The 24,714-nt window shown below is 41.7% G+C and overlaps 4 non-coding genes across 4 annotated transcripts; 2 read left to right on the forward strand and 2 right to left on the reverse strand.

The window, feature by feature from the left end:
* The first annotated feature begins 989 nt into the window (after window positions 1-989).
* Window positions 990-1,063, forward strand: TRNAT-UGU (transfer RNA threonine (anticodon UGU)). The gene has a single exon. It is a non-coding gene; the product is annotated as a tRNA-Thr (tRNA).
* Window positions 1,064-12,814: 11,751 nt separating this feature from the next.
* Window positions 12,815-12,887, forward strand: TRNAK-UUU (transfer RNA lysine (anticodon UUU)). The gene has a single exon. It is a non-coding gene; the product is annotated as a tRNA-Lys (tRNA).
* Window positions 12,888-18,201: 5,314 nt separating this feature from the next.
* Window positions 18,202-18,273, reverse strand: TRNAA-UGC (transfer RNA alanine (anticodon UGC)). The gene has a single exon. It is a non-coding gene; the product is annotated as a tRNA-Ala (tRNA).
* A 4,267-nt stretch (window positions 18,274-22,540) lies between these two features.
* TRNAF-GAA (transfer RNA phenylalanine (anticodon GAA)) lies at window positions 22,541-22,613 on the reverse strand. Its single transcript has one exon. It is a non-coding gene; the product is annotated as a tRNA-Phe (tRNA).
* Between the last annotated feature and the right edge of the window lie 2,101 nt (window positions 22,614-24,714).

Genomic DNA, 24,714 nt, shown 5'->3' on the forward strand with positions numbered 1-24,714 from the left:
TCATCCCCCAAGGCATTTCAGTCCCCGCGTGTCCTAGGGGCCCCGGGCCCTGCAGCCTCAACTCGACTCTCACAGCCCTGCTACAAAACCATGCGAAACATTCTTGGGGGCGCAGAGCTGCGTTCAGTTTCACAGCCAGTCCACCCGGGCCTCTGAGCGTCCTCGGAGGAGGTATGCAACCGGGAACGAGGGCGAGGGTCACCTGAGGGTGCAAGGCCCAAGTTAGAGACGAGAGGAAGTTACTTTCTTTGCGAGCCGATCACCTGCTTCGCTTGAAACTAGGCCTTGGGGGAGTACAGGGCACAGCGGTGGTGGTGGCTCTTCACCTTAGGAGGACTTTACCTGGATCCAGGAACCCTATGTAGCCAGCCGGCCCCACTTCGCCTCCCCCTTTTTCCAACGGGCTCTACACCTCTGGTTGTCTGATTAGAGCCATCACAGCGCTCAATTTTGGTATCGTGGGATTTAAGGGAGCGAAGATTTTAAGGGAGACTGTAGCTTTTTTTTTTTTTTCTTCTGTAGCTGAATTCTACCCTCCTAAGTTTTGGAAACTTGGAAAAAGCCTTCTCACTGCTTGCTGGGTGTGCAAATGATGCTTTACCTGGAGGTTTGAATGTCTCCGTGGAGTTCCTTTGTTAGACACCCTCACTCTGGGGGTTCGAACGAAGAATCTAAGTTACAAAAGATGAGGCGCAGTAAACTGCGAAGTTTTGTTTTTAGAAAACTTCATTCCATTTAGAACGACCCAGGCTGCCTCGACTTTTACTGAGGGTTATCGTTGGACTAATTGAAGTGTTATTGGCCCTGACACTCAAGTTGCCCGAAACTTTTCCTGCTTTATTTTATAGCACATGTCAGTAAGCAAAACGTCCTCTTGGAGTTTGCCCATTTTCTCTCAGTAAACTGCGTTCGATCGTGTAGATTTTGTAGCAGGACTAGTTCATCTAATCCGACAGAACACATCGAGCACTAACCTATACGCGAGCGTGGGCCCTATGGCTTAGTTGGTTAAAGCGCCTGTCTTGTAAACAGGAGATCCTGGGTTCGAGTCCCAGTAAGGCCTCAGTCTTTCCTCTCCATGAAAAACCAACCTTTTCTCTAAAAAAAAAAAAAAAAATCCCCCCCCAAAAACCATAAACCCGTTGCCATTCAGTCTATTCCGACTCATAGCGACCCATTAGGACAGAGTAGAACTGCCCATTGGGCTCCCGAGGAGAGGCTAGTGGATTCTAACTGCTGACGATTTGGTTAGCAGCCGTAGCTCTCAACCACTGCACACTAGGGCTGCCCTGTTTATTACCCGCTACCCCTAAATTCTCTACCGCACTTACTATACCGTAAATTCTGATTCTATTAATCATAAACAGTTGTGGCTGCAGAATTCCCACTCCCAAAAGAAAAGTGATATGCCCTAAATAACTTTTCATGTAAGGTTTTGCATTAAATCATGCCAGTTCTTTTTCTCCGACATATATTTATTGAACTTCTACTATGTGATACGCACGGGTTCAAAACTTACACAGCTGTAGCTAGCAAAAAGCTATTTAGATTTATCCTGCCATCCAGCAAACCCTTTGTTAGCAATCAATTCCAAACACACATGTGTAAAAATACAAAATGAAATATGAATGTGGCTCATTTGTTTAAATTTTTAATAGAAAAAGACTGAAAATAAACCACATGTCCATTAATCAAGGACTGTTTGAATAATCTATGGTATATACATACAGCTGTGATATGAATTGAATTGTGTCCCCCCAAAAGATATGTTGAAGTCCTAACCCCCATACCTGTGAATGTGATGTTGTTTGGAAATTTGGTCTTTGAAGGTATAATCAGTTAAGTCAATGTGATGTCATACTGGATTAGGGTGGGCCCTAATCCCTTCTGAGTGGTGTTCTTATAAAGGAGGAGAAAAGACAACAGACAGAGGAAAGATGGTCATGTTGTTAGACTGCAGGTGTGAGCCAAGGAACACCTAGGGTATCAGAACCCAGAATAGACAAGAAACTGTCTTCTGCTAGAGCCTTCTCTGAAAACGTGGCCCTGCTGACACCCTGAAAGTAGCACTGGTGAAGCAGTGGTTAAACACTAGGCTACTAACTGAAAGGTGGGCAATTGGAACCCACCAGGAGGAGAATGGTGTGGCAGTCAGATTCCAAATGGTTAAACCCATTTCTGTCGAGTGGATTCTGACTCACAGAGGTCCTACAGGACAGAGTAGAACTGCCCCACAGGGATTCCAAGGCTGTAAATCTTTCTGGAATCACACTGTCATATCTTTCCGCCTTGGAGCTCTTTTTATTTTTTCCCAGACTTTGAATAACATTTTTATTTTCTGCATTATCCTTAGATATCCTTCCTGAAATTTATAAAGTCTTTTGTAATTTCAGGTCTGTTAAAAAGCAAAAATCCTATTGCCATGGAGTCAATGCCAACTCATAGCTATCCTATAGGTCAGAGTAGAACTGCCCCATAGGGTTTTGAAACAGGGCTTTGAACTGGTTCGAACCTGGTTCAGTCATCCAGCTGAGCTCTTAACCACTGTGCCACTAGGTTTCCTTCCATAAAGATTACAGCCTTGGAAAACCTATGGGGCAATTCTACTCTGTCCTGTACAGTCGCTATGAGTGGGCAACAACTTGAGGGCAACAGGCTTTTTGACACTCTGAATTTGGAGAACTGTGCATAATAACTATCTATGGTTCAAATCCGCCTACTTTGTAGTACAGCCATGCGTTTCTTTAAAAACAAAACCGTTGCTGTCCAGTAAATTCCGATTCATAGCAACCTTATAGGGCAGAGTAGAACTGCCCCATAGGATTTCCAAGGAGCGGCTGGCGGATTGGAACTCCCGACATTTTGGGTAACATCTGAGCTCTTAACCATTGTGCCACCGGCGCCCATGAGTTGCTTAAGATCGATGATATGTTCTGTGAAATAGGACGTTAATGTGATCTGAGAGCTGTTCGAACACCGTGTTATATACAGGCAGTCCCCGGATTACGAAAGTTTCGTTCCTAAATTTGTCTTTAAACCAAATTTGTACATAAGTCAAAACGGTTAGATATGTTTCATATCTAACGTCAGTTAGTCAAATGTTTGTTTTAGTACATAGTTCAGTATATAGTCTATGCATTAAAAAGTTAAAGAGAGACTTCCGGCCAACATGGTGCCATAGACAGAAGCGCCAGGTCGTCCCTCCACAGCAAAGACCTGAAAAACTAAGTAAAACAGAGACAAACGTCATTCCTGGAACCTGAAGTGCCAAACGAAGAGACTCAGCTAAGGACCGAATGGAATAAGAAACTGACAGGGGACAGAGAGCAAGGCGAGTTGCATGTGGAGGGCCCTATCAGCTAACAGCACGTATCTGCCATCTTGGACTCCTGTTGGAGTTTGGTAGAAAGGGAGCAAGGGAATGCAGCTTCCCGGAACTCCCAGCAGGAGACAGAGCACCCGGTAAACAGCGATACACACTTTCCCACCCCATTCTCTCCTCGCTGTTCCACCTCCGAGCCTGCTGGCTGGCTGCGGTGGCTCAGCCGGCCGGGAAGTGCAGCGTCCGTGCCACTTGGATTCGCCCACCCACGTCGGAGATTAGCAGACAGGGAGTACAGAAAAGCAGCTTCAGAAGTTCCCAGCAAGAGACAGAGCACCCGGTAAGGAGCGATATTAGCTTTCCTAGCCCCCCCCTTCCTTCTCCCCCCCCCCCTTCAGCCTCCTCTGCTTCCCGCCAGCCGCAGTCTCTTGGCCGGGAGGCAACTGCTTTGGCCTCAGGCTGCTTGGATTCGCCCTTCCCACACTGGTCGCCCCTGTGCTGGTGTTGCTTTTTTCCTTCTCTTTTGGTTTCTTTTGTGCCTCCTACCACCTCTCCCTCCTTTCTCTGGAACACCTGGCTCCATGTGCCATCTTTGCTTCTTCTTGAAAGGCTGTGAAGCCACGCTCCACTGGGGAACCACTCTCCCAGCCCGCGACACCACTCTGGTGGGATCGCTGGGGCTTTTTTTTTTTTTCTTCTTTTTTTTCTTTTTTTTCCTTATTTTGCTTTGTTTGTTTTCTTTTTCTTTTCGCAGTTTGGGAGCCCCTTCTAGCCGGGCTGCACTGCACAGCCTAGGAGCCACTCCCCCAATCTGTGCAGCAGAGTAGGTGGGATCCCTGAGGGCCTTTCTTTTCTTCTTCCTTTTTTTTTTTTCTTTTCTCTCTGTTTTTTCTTTTCTGTGTATCTTCATTTCTCATCACGCTACATTCATCATCTTTTCCTGTCTCCTGAATACCTGGTGTTGTGTGACATCAATATCCCCTCTACTGCGCAGCCTAGGGGCCACTTCTCTGGTCTTAGCAGCCCCACCAGTGGGACTCCGGGACTCCTGGGGGCTTTTCTTTTCCAAATTTTTAACTAGTTTTTTTTTCTTTCTTTTTGCTTTTCTCATCTCTCCACTCCAACAGCAAGCTCCCTTAGTACCCTTTTTTCTCTCTCTTTCTTTGTTTCCTTGTTTGTTTTTGGCTCCTGTTTTTCTCTACTCTCTCTCCTCTTTCCCACACCCCTAATAGCTCCACACCTCACAACCTCCTCCCTCTTTCCTGCCTACCTGCACCATGCACTGAACATCACATCCCAGAGCAGCACAGCCATAGCCTACTGGAACCTGCCCAGCGCTAATTACTGGCCAGCCCTGTTAGCCCTAGTAGGTGCCACAAACAACCCATCAAAGCCCCTCCCCTTCAGCTGGACCTGCCCTGCTGCACCATAGCTGACTGACCCTGCCCATCGGACAGGGAGGTGAAAAGTACTGTGACCAGAGAAGCAAACAACAAAGAATGTACAGCCTGCCTGCCCAGACATAACCAAATAAAACTAAAAAGCAGGACAAAAAAAAAAAAATCTATGCTCGAGAATGAAGAAAATATCTACTGAATGTCCCCAAGACAGTAGAAGATGTCAAACCTTAAAAAAAAAAAAAAAAAAAAAAAAGGACAGGATGGGTCCAGTAGGTGTCCAAAATAAAACAAAAGATGACTTTCCAGTAGAAGAAAAGGCACTAGGACTACCTGAAAGGGAATTCAAGTCTCTAACATTCAGCGCAATCAAGAGTTGAAGCAAAAAGCAGACAAAAATGAAGGAAAAATAGATAAATTCATGGAAAATACAGACCAAAAAATGGAACAATTCAGGAAAGCAATACAGGAACAAAATGCCAAAATAAATTTGCTATTAGAAGTCATACAAAAACAACAATTAGAAATCCAAAAGATAAACAAGAAGATTTCAGAAATGGACAGTGTCATAAAAGGGCTGAGGAGCAGGTTTGAAATGATGGAAGATAGAATCAGCAAAATTGAAGACAAACACTTGGATACGACTCTGAGGAAAAAATCAGAAAAAAGAATGAAGAAACCCTGAGAATTATGTGGGATACAATCAAAAGCAAAAATTTGTGAGTGATCGGAGTTCCAGAACAGGGAAAGAAAACAGAAAACACAGAGCAATCATTGAAAAATTGCTGACAGAAAACTTCTCTAATATTATGAATGCTGAAAAACTGACCATCCAAGAAACTCAATGAACCCCATATAGGATAGAGCCCAAAAGAAAAACACCAAGGCATATCATAATCGCACTCGTTAAAACCAAAAACAAAGAAAAAATCCTTCAAGCAGCCCAAGAAAAACAAAAAGTCACATACAGAGGAGAAACAATAAAACTAAGCTCTGATTATTTGGTAGAAACCATGCAGGCAAGAAGGCAATGGGATGAAATATATAAAACCTTGAAAGAAAAAAATTGGCAGCCAAGAATAATATGTCCTGCATAACTTCCGTTCAAATATGATGGTGAAATTAGGACATTTCCAGATAAACAGAAATTAAGGAAATGTGTAAAAACCAAACCAAACTTACAAGAGCTTAGAAGAAGTCCTTCGGTCTGAGAACAAACAACATCAGGCCACAGCCTGAATCTAGGATGCAAGATTGTATCAGCCAGGTACCAAACTAGGAAATGAACTCTCAAGGACTATCCAAAACCAAAACAATTGCAACAGGGAACCAGAGCGGTTAATCTGTAAGGGACAACAATGTCAGAACAATAAAAGAGGGAATAAATGTTATAGTTATAGAACTCTCGAATGGAGAGGACGGCAAGGCCATACCAAGTAATAATAGACTAGTTCAAATCTAGGAAGGGTAAATTTCAAGGTAGCCACAAAGAAAGCTAACAAACCTACTCATCAAAATAAAGAAGAAAAACATAAAGTCTCAATAAAAACAAATCCACAAACAAAAGGAACTCAGCACAGGACATTATGCTGAGTGAAATAAGTCAATCACATAAGGACAAACATTGTATGAGACCCCTACTATAAAAACTCATGAAAAGGTTTAAATAAAAAAAGAAACAATATTTGGTGATTACGAGGGAGGGGAGGGATGTGGTTGGAAAAACATTTAATAGACAATAGATAAGCAGTAACTTTGCTGAAGGGTAAGACAGTACACAATACTGGGGAAGCCAGCACAACCTGTATAAGGCAAGGCCATGGTGGCTCCACAGACACATCCAAACTCCCTGAGGGACCAAATTGCAGGGCTGAGGGCTGCAGGAACCATGGTCTCAGGGAGCATCTAGCTCTCTTGGCATAACAGAGTTTGTAAAGAATATGTTCTACATTCTACTTTGGTGAGTAGCATCTGGGGTCTTAAAACCTGTGAGGACCATTTGGGATACTCCACTGGTCTCACCCCTTTGGGAACAAGGAAGAATGAAGAAAATTAAAGACACAAGGAAAAGATTAGTCCAAAGGACTAATGAACCACGTCTACCACGGCCTTCATCAGACTGTGTCCAGTACAATGAGATGGTGCCTGGCTACCACCACTGACTGCTCTGACAGGGACCACAATACAGGGTCCCGCAGACAGAGCTGGAGAAAGATGTAGAACAAAAATCTAATTCAAAAAGAAAAACCAGACTTGCTGGTCAGACAAAAACTGGAGAAGTCCTGAGAGTATGGCTCCCAGGTACCCTTTCAGCTCAGTAATGAGGCCACTCCTGAGGTTCACCCTTCAGCCAAAGATTGAAGAGGCCCATGGAATAAAACAAGACTAAAGGGGCACACCAGCCCTGGGGCAGGGACTGGAAGGCAGGAGGGAGCAGGAAAGCTGGTAATAGGGAACCCAGGGTTGAGAAGGGAGAATGTTGACATGCTGTGGGGTTGTTAACCAATGTCATACAACAACGTGTGTACTAATTGTTTAATCTTCATCTAAAGTTCAAAAAAAAAAAAAGAACAAGCAAATGTATAGAGACCAAAGCTTATTAGTGGTTACCAGGGGTGGGAGAGAAGGGAAAGGGGGAGTTATTGTGTAACAGAGCACTGAAATTTTGTTCATGATGATGGAAAATTGCATTAATTTAAGGTAATGGATGCATAGCCAAAAAAAAAAAAAAAAAGTTAAAGACACACTTCCAGATACACTAAAACATCTTAAACCAGTTGCCATCGAGTCGATTCTGATTCATAGAGACCCTATAGGACAGAATAGAACTGCACCATAGAGCTTCCAAGGAGCACCCGCTGCATTTGAACTGCTGACCTTTTGGTTAGTAGCCATGGCTCTTAACCGCTACTTCACCAGGGTTTGGAGAAAAGAGAAACGCATTGTAATAATAATAATGTTTTGATGCACATCGAAAAGTAGCACCTGTTTGTTATTATAAACCATCATATATGTACCTCACATTTTTAACACAATATGCTTTATGGGGTTGGTTCGTTACTGTGGGTTGTAAGTAAGTTAAAAGCTCTTAACCAGGGAACTGCCTGTAATCCTAAATCTTTTTATCTTCTCTCTTGTAAGTTTTGGGACGCTGGTGGCACAGTGGTTAAGAGCAATGGAGTTGTATGGCTGCTAACCAAAAGGTCAACAGTTCAAAATCCACCAGCTGCTCCTTGGAGACCCTGTGGAGCATTTCTATTCTGTCCTATAGGGTCGCTATGAGTTGGAATTGACTCAATGGCAACTGGTCTTACAAGTTTTATTGTGGTTCTTTTTTGCCTGCGTGAGGTCCATACCTTCCTGAAGAATGGAAAAACACTTACATCAACTCTCTGGTTCCTTCCTCGCGCAACTAACCTCTCCTCCAGCTCAGCAAAACCTGAATGAGGCTCAGCTGGTGCAAGGAACACTTGCTGAGCTTGGCACTTAAGGGCAGAAAGATATTAAAAGGTAATATGATAAACACCAATAATCCTCCAACACAAAGATATAAGGGTCATAAATGGTATAGGCTGTATTTCAGTGACTCCAAAGCTTGGGAATAGCCTGAGAACCTTATAAACATATGGTTTCCTAGGTGCACTGCCCAGCTCCTGATTGGATTGAGATAAGGTGGGGACATAAATCTATATAATTTAAAATGGTCCCCAGGTGATTTTTATCATCAGGTAGATTTGGGAAGCATTGGCTTATAAATTCAGATGGGGAGTAAGGAACCTGGGGAAAGAAACATCACCCAGGAAGAGAGGCAGTGGACATAAAGAAAGCGGGAGGGGAAAGATGAGTAGAAGGGGCAGAGTGATGTGTTGAGTGATGAAGAAAGGGAGGCAGCAGATGCTGGGAAGGAAGATAGCTACTGCACAAATGAGAAAAAAAGAAGAGAAGTGGGTGGAAGAGGGCTTGGACCCAGATCTCTGTGGATGCAAAGGATTTTGGATGGTTGATGAGGCAAAACATTTCTGAGCTCTCCATCTGCCTTGTGCTTTCTTTAAGTTTACAGGTAGCAAGAAGCTTCTGTCTAAGGAAAGTGGGCTGAGATCATTTGTTTTGCAGAAAACTCCAGCTCATTTTGTCCAAGATGGTGGCTATGAGAACTTAGAGCCGGTCTTGCAGTCATGGGATAGAGGAGCTGCGCACCTTGAGGGCAGACTTGCAGTTGTTTTTGTTTGGGGTGCAGAAGCCCTGATATTGGGGACTTCTGAGACAGCCAAAGGAAATTCCACTGGTGGTGGTAGGGAATGCAGAAGGGGGATCTGCCTGAAGTTCTTGCCTTGAGCTTCTCAAATACTGGTGTGCTATGCTTACAATGCAAGGTAAAGAACGGAGAATAGCCAACTGTATTCATGTTGAGTAAATTCTCAGGAAAATTTAGATCCCTGAGCCTTGGTAGCTCAGTTGTTCAGCATCAGACTCTCACTGTGAGGGTCTAGATTTTAAGGGCAGTTTCAGGATTAATAACCCCATTACCACTACACACACGTATTTTAACTTTTTGTTAGAAGCCTTCTGAAAGCTAATTTTCTCCAGAGGACCTCTTTGTTTACAGTGGGCTCTTCTACTACTTACGTCCTTTTTTTGGCTACCATCTACCAATCCTAGAGCAAGACTGTGTTACCGAACCCAGAAAGGTGGGCCCTTGTCTAGTGCACTAAGATTTGCCAATTTTCTGGACACTGGTCTTTGAGATAGAGAAAGTAACTTTATTGCAATGCATGGATCAGGGAGGAAGTTCCTCAGATACAGTTCACCAAGCAGGGGAACCAGGGCTCATATGTGATTTGGGCAGCAAGATGGCAGCCAAGCAGGTGTTCTGTGGAGGGAAAACTCTAGAAGGTGGGCAGGAAACAGGAAGTAATGTGGTTCTTGTCTGACTTCCCTCTTCCAAATAGGGTCAGGGTGATGATTTCCTTCTGATTTGTTCATCCTGTTTCTGTGCCTTCTGTTGAGGTCAGTTAGCAGTCACAGCTGACCCTTCTGTGCATGTGGGGCAAGCCAAATCTGATTTGGACTAGTTTAAGGACAAATGGAAATATATTAGCATTAGTAAGGTCAGTTTACAACTGTAAGCCAGGCAAACCAGGGTCACTATAAGTTCGGTAACAACTCTTTATGCAGTACTTTTAGTGGCTCGCTGCCAATGGCAAAATGTATAATTGACCAAATCCAGTATGATGACTGTTAGTGTGTACATAGGTTTTTTCCCCTGTCTTTTTGAGACTTGGCCCATTATAGGTTTCCAAAAACTCTTTAATGTTAGCTATTAATCTTCGCGAAACCCTGGTGGCCTAGTGCTTAAGAGCTACGGCTGCTAACCAAAGTGTCAGCAGTTTAAATCCACCAGGCACTCATTGGAAACTCTATGGGACGATTCTACTCTGCCTTATAGGGTCGCTATGAGTCGGAACAGACTCGACGGCAATGGGTATTGATCTTTGAGGAGCCCTGGTGGCGCAGTGCTTAAGCACTTGGCAGTTTGAGCCCACCAGCTGCTCCACGGGATAAAGATGTGGCAGTCGGCTCCATAAAGGTTTACAACCTTGGAAACCCTGTAGGGTGGTTCTACTCTGTCGTGCAGGGTTGCTATGAATCGGAATCTCCTCAACCTTAACTGCTCTGGTTTGGTTTGAGTTTTTGTTTATTGATATGTGAAAGGAGAAACTTAACTGAAACCCCAGCCCTCAACTCCAGGAACAACTCTGTAGTTAGCCATTGGAAGTCAGTTCAAGGACCTTCTACTTCTTGTCAAACAAGAAACAAGGCACCAAGAAGACCCCAATCTTCCATCTTCTGATCTGGAATCAGAGGCCTTATCCATCGGGCCATGTGACCAATACACTGAAGAAGTAGTCCAAATAGGAAAGTGAAAGTGTTGCTAGAAAGCATTTGGTTTGTTTTCAATTTTTTTTTTTTAACTTCTCAATTGTAAGAAAATTTAACAACATTCAAAAATAGAATCAAATATCACCTGGAAACAATTACTTAGAATTAATGAACTGTGAGATTGTGAGATGTCCCCTGAAATCCATTGCTCCTCAAATTGATTCTGACTCATAACGACCAGAAGTGACATATTTCTTCCAGGGAGCTCTCATCACTGATAATAATGATGCTTTTGAGTGGAGAATTATGAGTCAAGAACTAAACTCTGCAATAAAGGGGTGCAGATGTCAGCATGAGGAGAGGAGCACCACAGGTTGGTATTCTTGGAATTTTTCCATCTCAAAGATGGCGTTGCTTCAGGGAGAAAGGTCTGAAAGTTCAAACAAGAGCTTCCCGTGTTGGAAATGCCTAATTTTAATGCCAGAAAAATATTTTATTATAATCCATTCATAACATAAATTTTCACAACTTGATCCACTATCAACAAGTAGAAGAATCATCCAATATGCAGGTGGGCCCGGGTTGTGGGTCCCGAAACCTCCCTGGGAGAATGGTCCTGATGTCTGAGGTGCAATTTGGTGACTTTCAAGCTACTTGAAAAGGGGAGAAGAGAGCCAAAATAGCTTGGAGGGGTCCTTGTCTCATTGAAATGCTATCCCCCCAGGTATTTTGCTTAAAAGTCATTCCATAGCTCTTCTTTATGTTGATACACAAAACAATCCAAGGCAATTTTGTGTGTCCCACCCTCAACTATGTCTTGTACGTTGCTAGAGTAGGGAAGATGAGAAATCCACAAATTCCTAAAGTAAAGCAATTACAAAATTCTCTCAGTTTTCACATAGTCTTGGTTCCTTGGAAGTGCCAAGTTATTTGCAAGAAATAATAGTCTTTTCCCATGTCTCTTGCTGTTTTTCCTCCCCAGAGAGCTTAGTCTTTCCTTCACCCCAAAACTTCCCCATTTGTTTCCGTATTCCCTGTACAGTATTTTTTCTAGGTTTATACCAAAACCAATGAACTATCTTAGGACATATTCTGTATGGTATGTACTAATGATACATTAAAAAATACATTAAAAAAATGTAATTACTGTGCATTAATTCATCAAGCTAGTTATCCTTTTCTTTTGGATGTGAGCATGGTAGAGAAGTTGCATCATTAAGAAAAACAAGTACAGAGATGCAGAAGATTAAATCCAGGCTCTTTTGCCTGCCCACCATTATGGAACGTTCTCATCAGTCTTCAGATTCTCCTTCCTTCAACTCTTTCATCGTCTGTCTACCAAGGCTGCATAGAAGACAATGCAGAGGGATATGAAGAAGACTAGCGTGAGTATTGCTCCAAGAAGAATAGGTGCAGGTGGGGAAATAAGAAACAAAAGTATAAAATCACAACACTTGGTAAGAAATGAAGTCGGTTGGGTCTTGCAGTGTGGTCTGGAACCTGGCAGTGCTTTGTCTAGGGGTCATCACTCTGGTTCTGAAAATCTAGAGCTACAAGGCAAAGAGAGAAGGAAGGGAAATGCTCTGAGGGATGACAGCATTTACTTCAAACAAAATCTTGGTAATAGCACAACTAGATGGTGATTCGCTACCACCACCAACTGCTCTGACAGGGAGCACAATAGAGGGTCCCGGAGAGAGCAGAGGAAAAATATAGAACAAAATTCAAACTCACACCAAAAAAAAGGTCAGACTTATGGATCAGACAGAGACTGGAGAAACCCTGGATACTCAGTACTGGAGTCACTCCCGTCACCTTTCAGCCAAAGATTAGACAGGCCCATAAAACAAAAAATAATACATGCAGTTCCACCATATATAAGAGACTAAATGGGCATACCAGCCCAGGGGCAAGGATGGATGAGAAGGCAACAACTGACAGGGAAGCTGGATGAATGGAAATGAGGAACCCAAGGTCTAGAAGGGGAGAGCGTTGACATGTTGCAGGGTTGGCAACCAATGTCGCAAAATGTGTGTTGTTTAATGAGAAACTAAATTGCTCTGCAAACCTTCATTTAAAGCACATCAAGAACAACAACAACAGCAATAAATTCTTGGCAGTGAGGTAAATTCGAGGAAGACTATTTGAGAACAAGAAATGGAAAACCCATTGTCCACAAAAATGAATTTAAATTAAGCCTATGTACCCATAACGGGCCTGGGTAGCTCAGTTGGTAGAGCATCAGACTTTTAATCTGAGGGTCCAGGGTTCAAGTCCCTGTTCAGGCGTCCTTTTTTCTCTTAGAAAGAAGTCCTTCTTTGTATTCAAAGAAGCTCTTCATTGTATTCTGGTTACTTCTCCTAGAAGTTCCACTTCTTGACTCATCTTTCCCTGCTCTTTGCTCTACAGGAATCTGAAGACAGCCAGAACAAAAAAAGAAATGGTAGCAGTTTACCCAGCCAAGATCTGTTTTGTCACACTTTAGGCAGGAAGACAAGCCTTTCAGTAATTCAGAGGAAAAAGACATGGATGATGAAAACGAGAGATAGCAAAGAGAAAGATAACTTGACGATTTAAGGATATTTTGACTTGGAGAGCTAGAAAAGATGTAATGTCTTTCACTGAGCACAGAAAGAGGCTTGTATAGTTCTGCTTGTACATTGATTAAAACTTCGTTTACCTTTTGATTTACAGATGTGGAATGTTTACATGATGAATTTGCCAGCCCTAGCGTAGCTATGAGTCAGAATCAACTTGGCACATAAAACACAAGAGACAGCTTTGTGAAGTTGTTTTCTAAACACTGGAATACCCAAGTCTGAAACTGTGTAGACTGCTGACCTGGAGATTTGGATTTATGTAGTTTTTGAAAGAGAGGCTCCTCTGTCAGTTGAAAGGAGTGGGAGGCAGGTATGTCAATCAAAACTCATGAACTATAAAAGCAAAGTAAAACAAAAAGAGATCTTGAAAGCAATGAGAGAAATAACACCCTACCTATATGGAAAAAAAAAAATTTGAATGACAGTGAATATCTCATCAGCAATCATGGAGGCCACAACGAACAAGTCTATTTTTCAAGTGCTGAAAGAAAAGAATTTGCAATCCAGAAAAAAAAATACATATTCTTTTGTAATGAAGGAGAAATTAAGACATTCTCAGTCAGAGGAAAGCTAAGAGGATTTGCCACCAGCAGAACTATCCTAAAAGAATGGCTGAAGCAAGTTCTCCAGAAAAAAAGGAAATAAAAAAGAAGGAATCTTGGAACACCAGGAAAGAAAAAAGAATGTGGTAAGTAAAAATATGAGTAAATACAGTAAGTTTTTCTTCTCCTTTTAAGGTTCCTGTATTATGTTTGATGGTTGAAGCAGAACGTATAACACTATCTAATGTGGTTCTAAATGAATGTAATGAAAGTAGTTAAAACAGTTACATTATAAATGGGGGGGAGGTAATGGAAAAAAAGGGAGATAAGTTCACTTAACCTTAACTTGTGAAATGATGACACCAGCACACTGTGACTTATATGTGTGTGTATACTTTTTTTTTTTACTATTACACCACTAAAAAGAAAAAAGAAAATCTATGCAGAGACGTATACCAAAAACTATAAATTGAAATGGAATTTTTAAAAATTCAAGTAATTCATAACAAGAGAGGGAAAAAGAAAACAGAGAAATGGAGAGAACAAACAGGAAACAAAAATAATTACATTGAATGTAAATGGTCTAAATATACCAATTAAAACACAATGATTAGCAAAGTGGATTAGGAAATGTGACACAGCCATAGCAGTCCCCAGGCTATGAAAGATAACCATTTCATGGTATTTTCAATCGCCTCATATGCGTGCGAAAGCTGGACAATGAATAAGGAATACCGAAGAAGAATTGACACCTTTGACTTATGGTGTTGGTGAAGAATATTAACTACACCATGAACAGTCAGAAGAACAAACAAGTCTGTCTTGGAAGAAATGCAGCCAGAACGCTCCCTGGAAGTGTGGATGGCCAGACTTCATCTCACACACTTTGGACATCTTATAAGAAGGGACCAGTACCTGGAGAAAGACATCATGTTTGGTAAAGTAGACAGTCAGCAAAAAAGAGAAAGACCCTCAATGAGATGGATTGAGATAGTGGCTTCAACAACAGGCTCAAACATAACGATTGTGAGGCTGGCGCTGGACCAACCAGCATTTCTTTCCGTTGTACATACAGTTGCTGTGAGTTGGAACTGACTCCATGGCACCTAACAGCAATAACAACAGTTTTACTCTGATACCAAAACCAGACAGACAGTCTAAAAAATAAACCTGGATGCAAAAATTCTTAATAAAATATTAGCAAATAGGGTTCACTAATACATAAAAAGTTATACAACATGACCTAGTGGAGTTTATTCCAGAGATGGAAGGCTGGTCCAATATATTCAAATCAATGAATGTAATCAAACATATTAACAGACAAAGGAAAAAAAACCACATGATCACATCATTCGAAGCAAAAAAAAGCATTTGACAAAAGCTAACACCCAGTCTTAAAAAAAAAAAAAAAAAAACTCAGAAAAATAGGAATAAGGAACCAAATATTTTAAACTTGATATGGCTTTCAGAAACACTCTCATCAGGAGCCTGGATGATTTAGTTGGTAGAGCACCAGGCTCTTAACTTAAAGGTAGTGGGTTTAAGTCCTTATAAAGGCAGTGGTGTTCTATACTTTATTCCACATAATTCTAACCTGGTAAAATCCATGTTTTTTCTGGAGAAGCCCACCCATACTTTTGCAATGGATTTCTATACTGCTTATATCTGGTTCTAGGAAGAGTGAAGAACCGGAAAACCCAAGGTTGCTGTACAATAAAAACCCCTTATAAGGGTCAAACAGAAATAAAACAGTGATTTAGGCATGGTAAGAAGGATATGTATGGGAGCACAAAGTCGAAATGGGCTAAGGATGGGATTTCCTCCAGGAATGGTGAGGAACGGTCAGTTAGCTACAAAGCCATCTCTTTCAGAGCACAACCCTGCTTAACATCAGGAAGATTTTTAAATAAAAATTCCCTCATATTGTAGATTTAACGACTTGGTACTAGACCTGAGGATTGGCCAAATCACTAGGTGGCATCCGGAGTAGCAGCAGGTTCCATTGAGGGTCTTTCTGTGAGGATGGAGATAATGATTCTGTCTCTGTTTTGAAACTTGCAGTCTGTTAAGCTTGGATTTCAAATTGAGAACCTTGTAGCTGTTTTAGTTTCTAGTGGTGCTATTAACAGAAATTCCACAAGTGGGTGGCTTTAACAAACAAAACTAATTTTCTCACAGTTTAGGAAGCTAGAAATCCAAATTCAGGGCATTAGCTCTATGGGAAGCCTTCCTCTCTCTGTGTCAACTCTGGGGAAAGGTTCTTGTCTCTTCAGCTTCTGTTTCCTGGTTCCTTGGAGATCTCCATTTGGCTTGGCATCTATCTCACCCATCTCTGCTTGCTTAATCTCCTTTTATATCTTGTAAAAGATTGACTCAGGACACACCCAACACTAATCCTGCCTCATGAACATAACAAAGGCAATCATTCCCAAATGAGATTATAACTGCCAGACATAGAGGTTAGGATTTACAACACCCATTTTGGGGGAATACAATTCAATCCATAACATACACCCAAAAAGATTGAGTGGGCTCCAAGTGTTTGACTAGAGAGCATCACTTTGCTCACATTGTGGATTCATCCACAGAAAAATCAAGGGCTCTTTTGTGTGACCTCCAAAATCATCTTAACTATGGGGGGTTTTGAAAAGATGAAGAACCCTCCAATCCCTGATGTAAGGCAAATTACAGCCATCGCCTGAGAACAGACAGCAAACCCCTGGAGCCACTCTCCCTACTAAGCACAAACCTGGAGCTTAGCATCTCCTTCTCAAATGTTCAGAGCAGTGCTTCTCAGGCTTTACAATCCGTATCACTCCGAGCACTTGAAACCACGGATCGCTGATGCAGTGGCTCTAGGGTTGGGCCTTGAATTTGGAATTCTGCTCACGGTACCCTAATTCTCCCCATTCTTTGTTCCCTTGTGCAGTGTCAACTGTGGCAAACGTGTTACTGTCTGCTTAAAGGGCCTGGAGAGAACAAGTAGATAACAAAAAAAAGAGCAAATACCTGAAATGACCGAATTACCTCTGTTGATGAAATGCATCGTAAAACAAACAAATAATTGGCCCCAGGAACGCAGCCCACCCTCGCCCAATCAGGGTTGGAAGCCAGACAGTCTCTGTCCTGACCACCTGGTGTGAATATTTTCCTTGGAGAAGAAAATCAAGGAGTAAGAACATCCCACAATAGACTGTTAGATTGGAGAGCTGGGAACAAACATTTAAATCTGTGTCTTCCCAAAGACACTTTAATTCAACAGAAAATATATGCAGCGATGGAGACAGTTTTGAAACCATAAAGCTTTAGAAATCTTCAAAATGTGCCATAAGTGGACTAGAAATTTCTAGAAGTTTCGTGGTCATACAAAGCAGATGTGATCAGATCGACCGTCAACGGCTGTTCTTTACAACAGAAGCAACCAGCATACCTGTCTTCCACTCACCTTTTATGTGTAGTAGTCTTACGACTCTGTCTTAAGTCGGTTCAGAATCGAATGCCTCTTTTTCTTCCTTCAGTTTTCATTATTATTGCCTTTAATAATCAATATCTTTATAAATTTGATCTTTGTTTTGGGAGGTTGGTGTAAGAATGATAACATTACCAAACTAACCGCTGCCACATAGTATGGAGGACACATTACTAACAGTAAGATGTTCAGAAAAAGAAAAAAAGGTGGTAAGTGGGATTGGTTGTAAATCCAATTCGTAAGTCCGGAACTACTTGTATCTATTTTCCATTTGACGGCAAAGCCTTTCCCTGCTTCTTCCTATGGGTCTGCCTTCTTAAGATGTTAACTGGGGTTTCCAGTGAATGTTTTCTTTAAAGATTTAAAACAACCAGGAAATGGACTGTGTAAGGAAATACAGGAAAATCGGTATTATGGAATATCACTTGGGAATGTGCTGATTCTAGTTATTTCTTCTACTTCCGTGACAGTCTTCGTTACCTTGCCCAGAGTCCAAGCTATTCGCTCACCTGGAAAGACTCGGGACCTCCAGCCGGCCGTCCATCTCTCATTTTCAGACCGAGCACGGGTAGAGAAATCGGTAGGCAAAAGATGGGCTCCTCTGCTTTCACTCCGTCCTTTGTCCCAGAGAACAAAAAGCACTAAAGAAAACTGGGCCCTTCCTCAGCCCTGTTCCTGTCTTTCTGTCTCTTTAATAATGCAAAGTGGGAGCCAAGGTGAACCTCCCGTTAGTGTGCACTCTTTTGTTTCGGGTGTTTCAAATGAATCCGTTGCATTCTTCTCCGGTTTCTGAATGCCTGCCTTCCTTTGCCACAGTCACCTTAGGGGATGCAGAGGCTCACAGCCCATGAATGGAAGAGCGTTCAAGGCAATCCACCGGGTTATGTTTCTACTTCCTATGTGTGCAGGAATGGTATGGAAAACGTTAGGAGAACTAAATCTGTATTTCTTCAAGATCGGGCTTAAACAGTGTTGGAGCAGCGAAAAGGATTGGAGGTGCCGGGGATCGAACCCGGGGCCTCATACATGCAAAGCATGCGCTCTACCGCTGAGCTACACCCCCTCCTCGCAGGCCGATATTTAATCTTTACCTGAAATATAACTCGCATTTTCTGAGCTGCTCCATCCTAGAAAGTTTTGGTAGTATCCTTGAGGCTAGAGGTCCTAGTAGCGCAGTGATTAAGAGCTCCGGTGCTGAACCAGAATGTCGGCAATTCGAGTCCACCAGCTGATCTCTGGAAACCTTAATGGGTTTAGTTTTTTGTTTTTTGGTTCAGGTTTAGGAGGCATCCTCAGTTACTTTGGGCTGAAGGCAATCAGGAACCAGTGGGGGCACTGATTCCTTAGCTTATAGGGTTTGTGAGTGATCAGGAAGTGCAAGCGTGTGGAGGGTGTATAGGACTGCTAAGTGTGCTTTGAGATTTGGGGATAGAAATTCATTATTAATATTTGTAGGAAAAAAAAAAAAGCTTACTCCCAGACTGCTTCTGAACCCTGGGATTTATTATGGTTTGGACTGTATTCTCTGAACTACATAAAAGGACTAAGAGAAAAATCCATTTCCTAGTACCAGATTTCTAGTGTCTATTAGTTCCTTCTCACCGTGGTTTGCCCATATCTGAGCTGTTGCCAATATTCATAAAAATAACATTGAGTCCTTTTTTTAATTGACAGAACATGATTTGTCTGTCAGACTTGTTCTTTCAGTTGGCTCACGGGATTTGGTACAAAAAGAACAAGAAGCAGTGACAGGTTTCACTGGAGGAGAGCACTAGAGTGTCACACACAAAACTGATAAGTATGTGTGTATGTTTGTCTCTTTGTGAGTGTGTGTAAATGCTATGATGGTATCTTGGCTGTTTGATGGTGTGAAAGCAATATTAGGACAGTTCACAGAAACACTGTTTGGTTTCTGCAGTTATATAGCTATGGGTTACATCGTGCTGCTCCTGAAGAAGCCTGGGTGTCTCAGATTCTTGAGAATTCATAAAAAGAGTTTTTGTTTTTTTTTTAATTTGCCTCATAAACAAAATGGAAATTAAAAAATTTAACTCTAGCAATCTTTGAACTAACAACGACACTATTGGGAATATCTGTCTGTACAGATATTGTAAGATGGGTTCGTTTATTACAGAGTTCCTCTTAGGATGAAGACAAAACACATATACCCAGTTCAGAAAACCTGCAAATACATGAAGTACATGTGTGATGCTGCACTGTCCAATATGATAGCCACTAGCCACAATCTGGTGGTAAGGTGTTGGGAGAGGAGAAGAAATGTATAATCCTACAATTAGATCTCAGTCTTTTAGTTAGCCCAGGAGTTGTGACTGTCGCAATTCCTTCTCAGCTTTTTTTTTTTTTTTTTCCCATCCCTTAGGTGAAACAGGAAGATGAAAGGGAGCTGGAGTTGGGTATTTCCTCTCCCCCACCTCCAAGGCTACCTCCAAGGCTAGCCGGGGCTTTTTGGGGTATTCACTTTCCCCATGCAGAAGGCAGGAAAGCCTGGTGGTGTAGTGGTTAAGTGCTATGGCTGCTGACTAAAAGGCTACAGATTTGAGTCCACGAGGCGCTCCCTGGGAACCCTATGGAGCAATTCAGTTCTGTCCTATGTGAGTTGGTATCATCTACATGGTAACAGGTTTGGTTTTTTTTTTTTTTTTTGTATGTGGAAGGCTAGAGTGCACTGGAATTGGGCATATTCCTTTTTCCTGCGTTAGGTCTGATAAAATGCAGTTTGGTTAGGCTCTGATAAAGCAGTTTCCCTTGAGAGCAGGCAATTGTTAAGAACAGAGCACTATTGCAAAACAGTTACTTTTCCCCCTCCCTTTGCTGGAAGAACTAGGGGATTTTTCTCTGAATGTCACAATGGGAATCTGGTGCTGCTTCTCCTGGTAAAACTCACAAAAAGTGTCAGGGGCCCTGTAATGCTGGGCCTCCAGGAGTTTTTCCCTCTTAAGCCAGTCCACATTCAGTCTCCAGCAATAAAGAACTATTTCTAACTGATGCTGGGTCCAGCTGCAGTGATGGTTTCTGATCCTATTAAGGACTGATTCTCTGTGTCACCCGGTTTCTCTCTCCAGTTTTCAGGGTGGTGGTTTGCAGGTGTTCTCCATTATCTGTTGTATATATGAAAAGCCATTGATTTTTAGTTTTACAGCTTTTTTTCTTGTTGTGAGGATGGGTGAGATGACTTCCAAGCTCTTTATATGCCAGACTAGAAACCAGAAGTCATAATTTTTAAATCAATTGCTTATTCAAATCAGTTTTTAAACTGCTTGATAATGTTTTGGATATATTAGGTTAATAAAGTATATTGTCAAAATTAAATTCACTTGCTTATTTTTCCTTGCTTAATGTGGCTACTGGAAAATTTAAAGTTGCACAAAGGTCCCTCATTTATAGCTTGCATTGTATTTGTATTAGACAGTACTGGCTGGAGAAGATGGTACCTGAGTAGATGTTGTTCTGGGAGAATCCCAGAGGCAGAGAGGATGGAGTATGACCTACCAACATTTATGTTTCATATCATGCACGAACTTGAAAGACAGTGGTCACATGCATGATCTCCTTCAATCTTTATAACATTCCTTTTTTTAAAATATATTAATCATTGGTCTCACTTTTAAGCTATTGAATAAGGCTAATTTCATTTTGGTATTTGCTCTGTCTCCCATCTCAGTAGAATATAAAAGAATCCTTGTTCAGTTAGGTAATAAAACACTCAATGATGCTGTTTGTCCAATCAAATATTTCTTAAAGAAATAAAATGCATGCATCTGAGTTGAGTTGGGCTGACTGACCTAACAAAGTGTCTGTCTTCCAGTTTCTGTAGTCAACGACCCTATCCTGGTGTTGATTCTCATTTTGTACTAATGTTCCTTTTTGCAACTTGATGCAGTTCTGATGTTGGAGCACTGCATGTGATTTTCTCCTGACAGTGTTCAGGAGTTGCCAGTGGAAAACAGATATTGGGAAACCAAAACCCTTACAGGAAAAGAAGAAAAAAATTCAAAATGATTAAAAAAAAAATTACCTGTTATCCCTAACAAAGAATGTCAAGAAAGAGGCTGATGTTAGAGGGGGAAAATAATGGCTATTCACACCTGAGTTTTGATGACTTTACTGCCATTTGCTTTCATTTTTCAGAATTCTAGGTACCGTCATAAATGTTCAGCACAATTTTTCCAAGATAATTTTTCATATATTTTTGTTCTTTCCTTGAACAGAAATAATTCGAGATTTGGAAATGTCAAAGAGGGGTGCAAGGCTGCAGGGATTCATATCAACAAGAAAATTCAAGATATTCTTAAAATTGCTCAAAAGCTCAATGATGTTCAACAATTTTCCTATTTCATCAGTTTAATAATGAAGTGTACTCAAGGTATAAACCCAAATTTTCTGATTGCAAAATTTTCCTTGCATACACTACACCCACATATAGTATAGTGATTCTTTTCCTACAGGACTTTTAAACATTTCTTGCTATTAAAAACATCCCTTCTCCCCCTCCCCATATATAATAATATAAAAGCAAAAATGAATCATAAGTGCAACGAAAACCCATTGCCGTGGAGTCAATTCTGACTAATAGCGACCCTGTTGGACAAGGTAGGGCTGCCCCGTGGGATTTCCAAAGCTGTGGTCTGTAGGGTCCCTGTGAGTCGGAATCTACTCAAAGGCAAAGGGTTCGCTTTTTTGTTTGTTTGTTTGTTTAATCTTTAGGGAAGCAAACTGCCACATCTTTCTCCCCGGGAGTGGCTGATGGGTTAGCAGCCAAGCACCCAGTACGACGCAAGGGCTCCTTGTAAGTGCAACAGCATGTAGTGTATCGGACTTTCTGATACCACAATTTCCACAGTAGAACTACTCCATAGAGTTTTCTAGTTTTTTCAATCTTTATGGGAGCAGATCGCCAGTTCTTCCTCCCGCCCAAGGGGCTGGATAGGTTGAACCGCTGACCTTTAGGTTAGCAGCCTAGCGCTTAGCCATTTCGGCACCAGAGCTCCTTACCTGAATTTCAGTTTGTTTGTTTGGTTTTTGTTAAATAAAATATGCAAAAAGTCGGTTAACACTTCATGGAACATCGCAGGAATATGTAAACAAAGGAGAGGATGATAAAAACATGTATGTACACAACCTGGTTGGATTTGCTAGAATCAGTAAAAAGTGTAGTAAGATATATAGAAATACATATATCTTTTTTTTTTTAACATAGTTCTCCGTTGAATGAATGTGCTACACTCAGCTCTATTACAGCCCTACAGTCTTGGGATGCAACTATTATCCAAGAAAAAAGAGTGATAATATCACGCAAACATAAAAGAAATTGCCGAAACCCGGGATTGAACCAGGGACCTTTAGATCTTCAGTCTAACGCTCTCCCAACTGAGCTATTTCGGCTGTGTGGAAACACAGCTTTTAGTCATTCCTCCAAAATATTATTCTACCTTTTTATTTACAAGGCTCGTGTGTTCTTAAATATTTAATCTTAATTTATTTAATATTATCTACTCGCTCACCCAAAATTACATGGTCTCTGTTGCCATCCATGTCTGAAAAGTGCGATCCAATTTTGGAGACCGTGGATGGGTTGGTAGAGTAGGAGGGCAAGGAAGCGGAGGAATAGGTAAAGCAGGAAGAAGCTTTTCTGCTTGGTAACCTGCGGCTGTTCTACGCTCCACACGTTGCTGGGAAAACCAAGGGAATTCCAAATGATTGAGCCTGTTCTTTCTTCTTTCAGTCCTTCTTTTTCTGTCTTGCTCTTCAATGACACTGGAAAGGGGCACAGAGAACTATTGAGCAAATTTACGTGGTGGTTGGGCTTCTTGATTCGGAGTAGAAACGGAAACATTTAAAGTCAATCCATCGAATAAAGTGTTTATTTCCACAGGAGTGCGCAAAACGTGTTTTCAAAAGAGAAAAGAACGAAAATGTTGAGAATTGTAAAAAGCAGATGAATTGTATGGTTTCGAACCCCGTCAAGGAAAGGACACATTCCCATTGAGCCACACCTCTCTCAGAACAGAAAGGTCATGAAGGTCCTCCCTGAAATATTAGCAGTATTTCTAAGGGGTCTTCGCAGATCTGATATTTGGCCAGAAAGAAACTCCATTGTTTCAAATCTCACTATTTATTAAACCTCTAAACTATATTCTCTTGCACTGCTACACCAGGAAATACGTAAGTGAATGGTAGATCAAATATTGTTTCTGCTTCTTGGACATTTCATCCCATCAATCAAACTTCCCTCCCCTGGAAACCACCAGGGGCCATTTTTTCCACAATCACCAGGAAAGATCGCCAATAAAACTTGTATTTTCAACTCTTTTCCCTCTCTCTACCTTTTCTTTTTTCTCTTCTGACAAAGTTTTTCAAGCCCCCTTCTCCTTAAGAAGGACCTTCTGGGTGCAAACCTTGTATAATACCTAAAGGTTGGCAATTTGAACCCACCCAGTGACACCAGGGATTAAAGGCCTGATAATTCGCTTCTCTAAAGATTACAGCCAAGAAAACCCTGTGGAGCAGCTCTGCTCTGCAACACATGGAATTACTCTGAGTAGGAATCGACCCTACAGCAATATTTTTTTTTGTTTGTTTGTTGTTTTGTTTTCTCCTTAAGAAGGGATTCGTCTCAGCCTGTGAGAAGCTATTTCAAAACTTATATTTGACAAACGACCTGTATGTGGAATATATGAACTTCTACAAAACTCTAAGAAAAAGATTGAAAACTCAGTGAGAAAGAGCAAAGGTTAAACATGTACTTCACAAAAAAGTATTCCCAAATGGCCAATCAGCAATTTTTAAAAGGTGTTGGACATCATCAGCTATCAGGAAGACGCAAATCAAAAACAGTGAAATAATACTACCCTAGTGAAAAAAATTTTTCACTAGAATTGCTTAACCTAAAAGAAATGACAATATCAAGTGTTGCTGAGGAGAGGAAACAACTGAAACTTTGATACATTGCTGATGAGACTGCCAACTGGTACATCCACACTGGTACGCTATTTGGAAATACCGTCTAAAACAAAACACAACCTACCACCCTGAAACTCCATGGCTACATTTAGACCCAAGAAAAAATGCACGCTTATCGCCCTTGAAAGGCGTGTTCATAGCAGCGTTAGTCTTCCCAATGTTCATAGAGGTGGGGTGAAATGAAGGAAGAGAAGGAGAAAAAGGAGAGAGAGGAAGAGGACAAGAAATGCATCCTCAAACTGACGAGGATTTGGATGGGTGGGGTGGAAGGGTAAGTGCAAGCTTCTTTTTTTTTTTTTTTTTCCGGCTCTTCCTCCACGTGTGCCGGAAGAGAGAAACCCCTTTTCTCCTACAAGAAGCAGTCTTGACCCAGAAGAGGGTGCGGTTCCTGGCTTTGCGAGCGGCTTGCTGCTCTTTCCACTGCCAGGTAGACAGGCTGAGCTCTGTGGAAGGCGCAAGTGAGGTTGAATTTTGTTGTCTGCAGACCAGATGTCGCCGGTTTTGTAGCTTCCGTGGTCGCTGC

Source organism: Loxodonta africana, chromosome 1 (genome assembly GCF_030014295.1).
Source record: "Loxodonta africana isolate mLoxAfr1 chromosome 1, mLoxAfr1.hap2, whole genome shotgun sequence".
Lineage (NCBI taxonomy): Eukaryota > Metazoa > Chordata > Mammalia > Proboscidea > Elephantidae > Loxodonta > Loxodonta africana.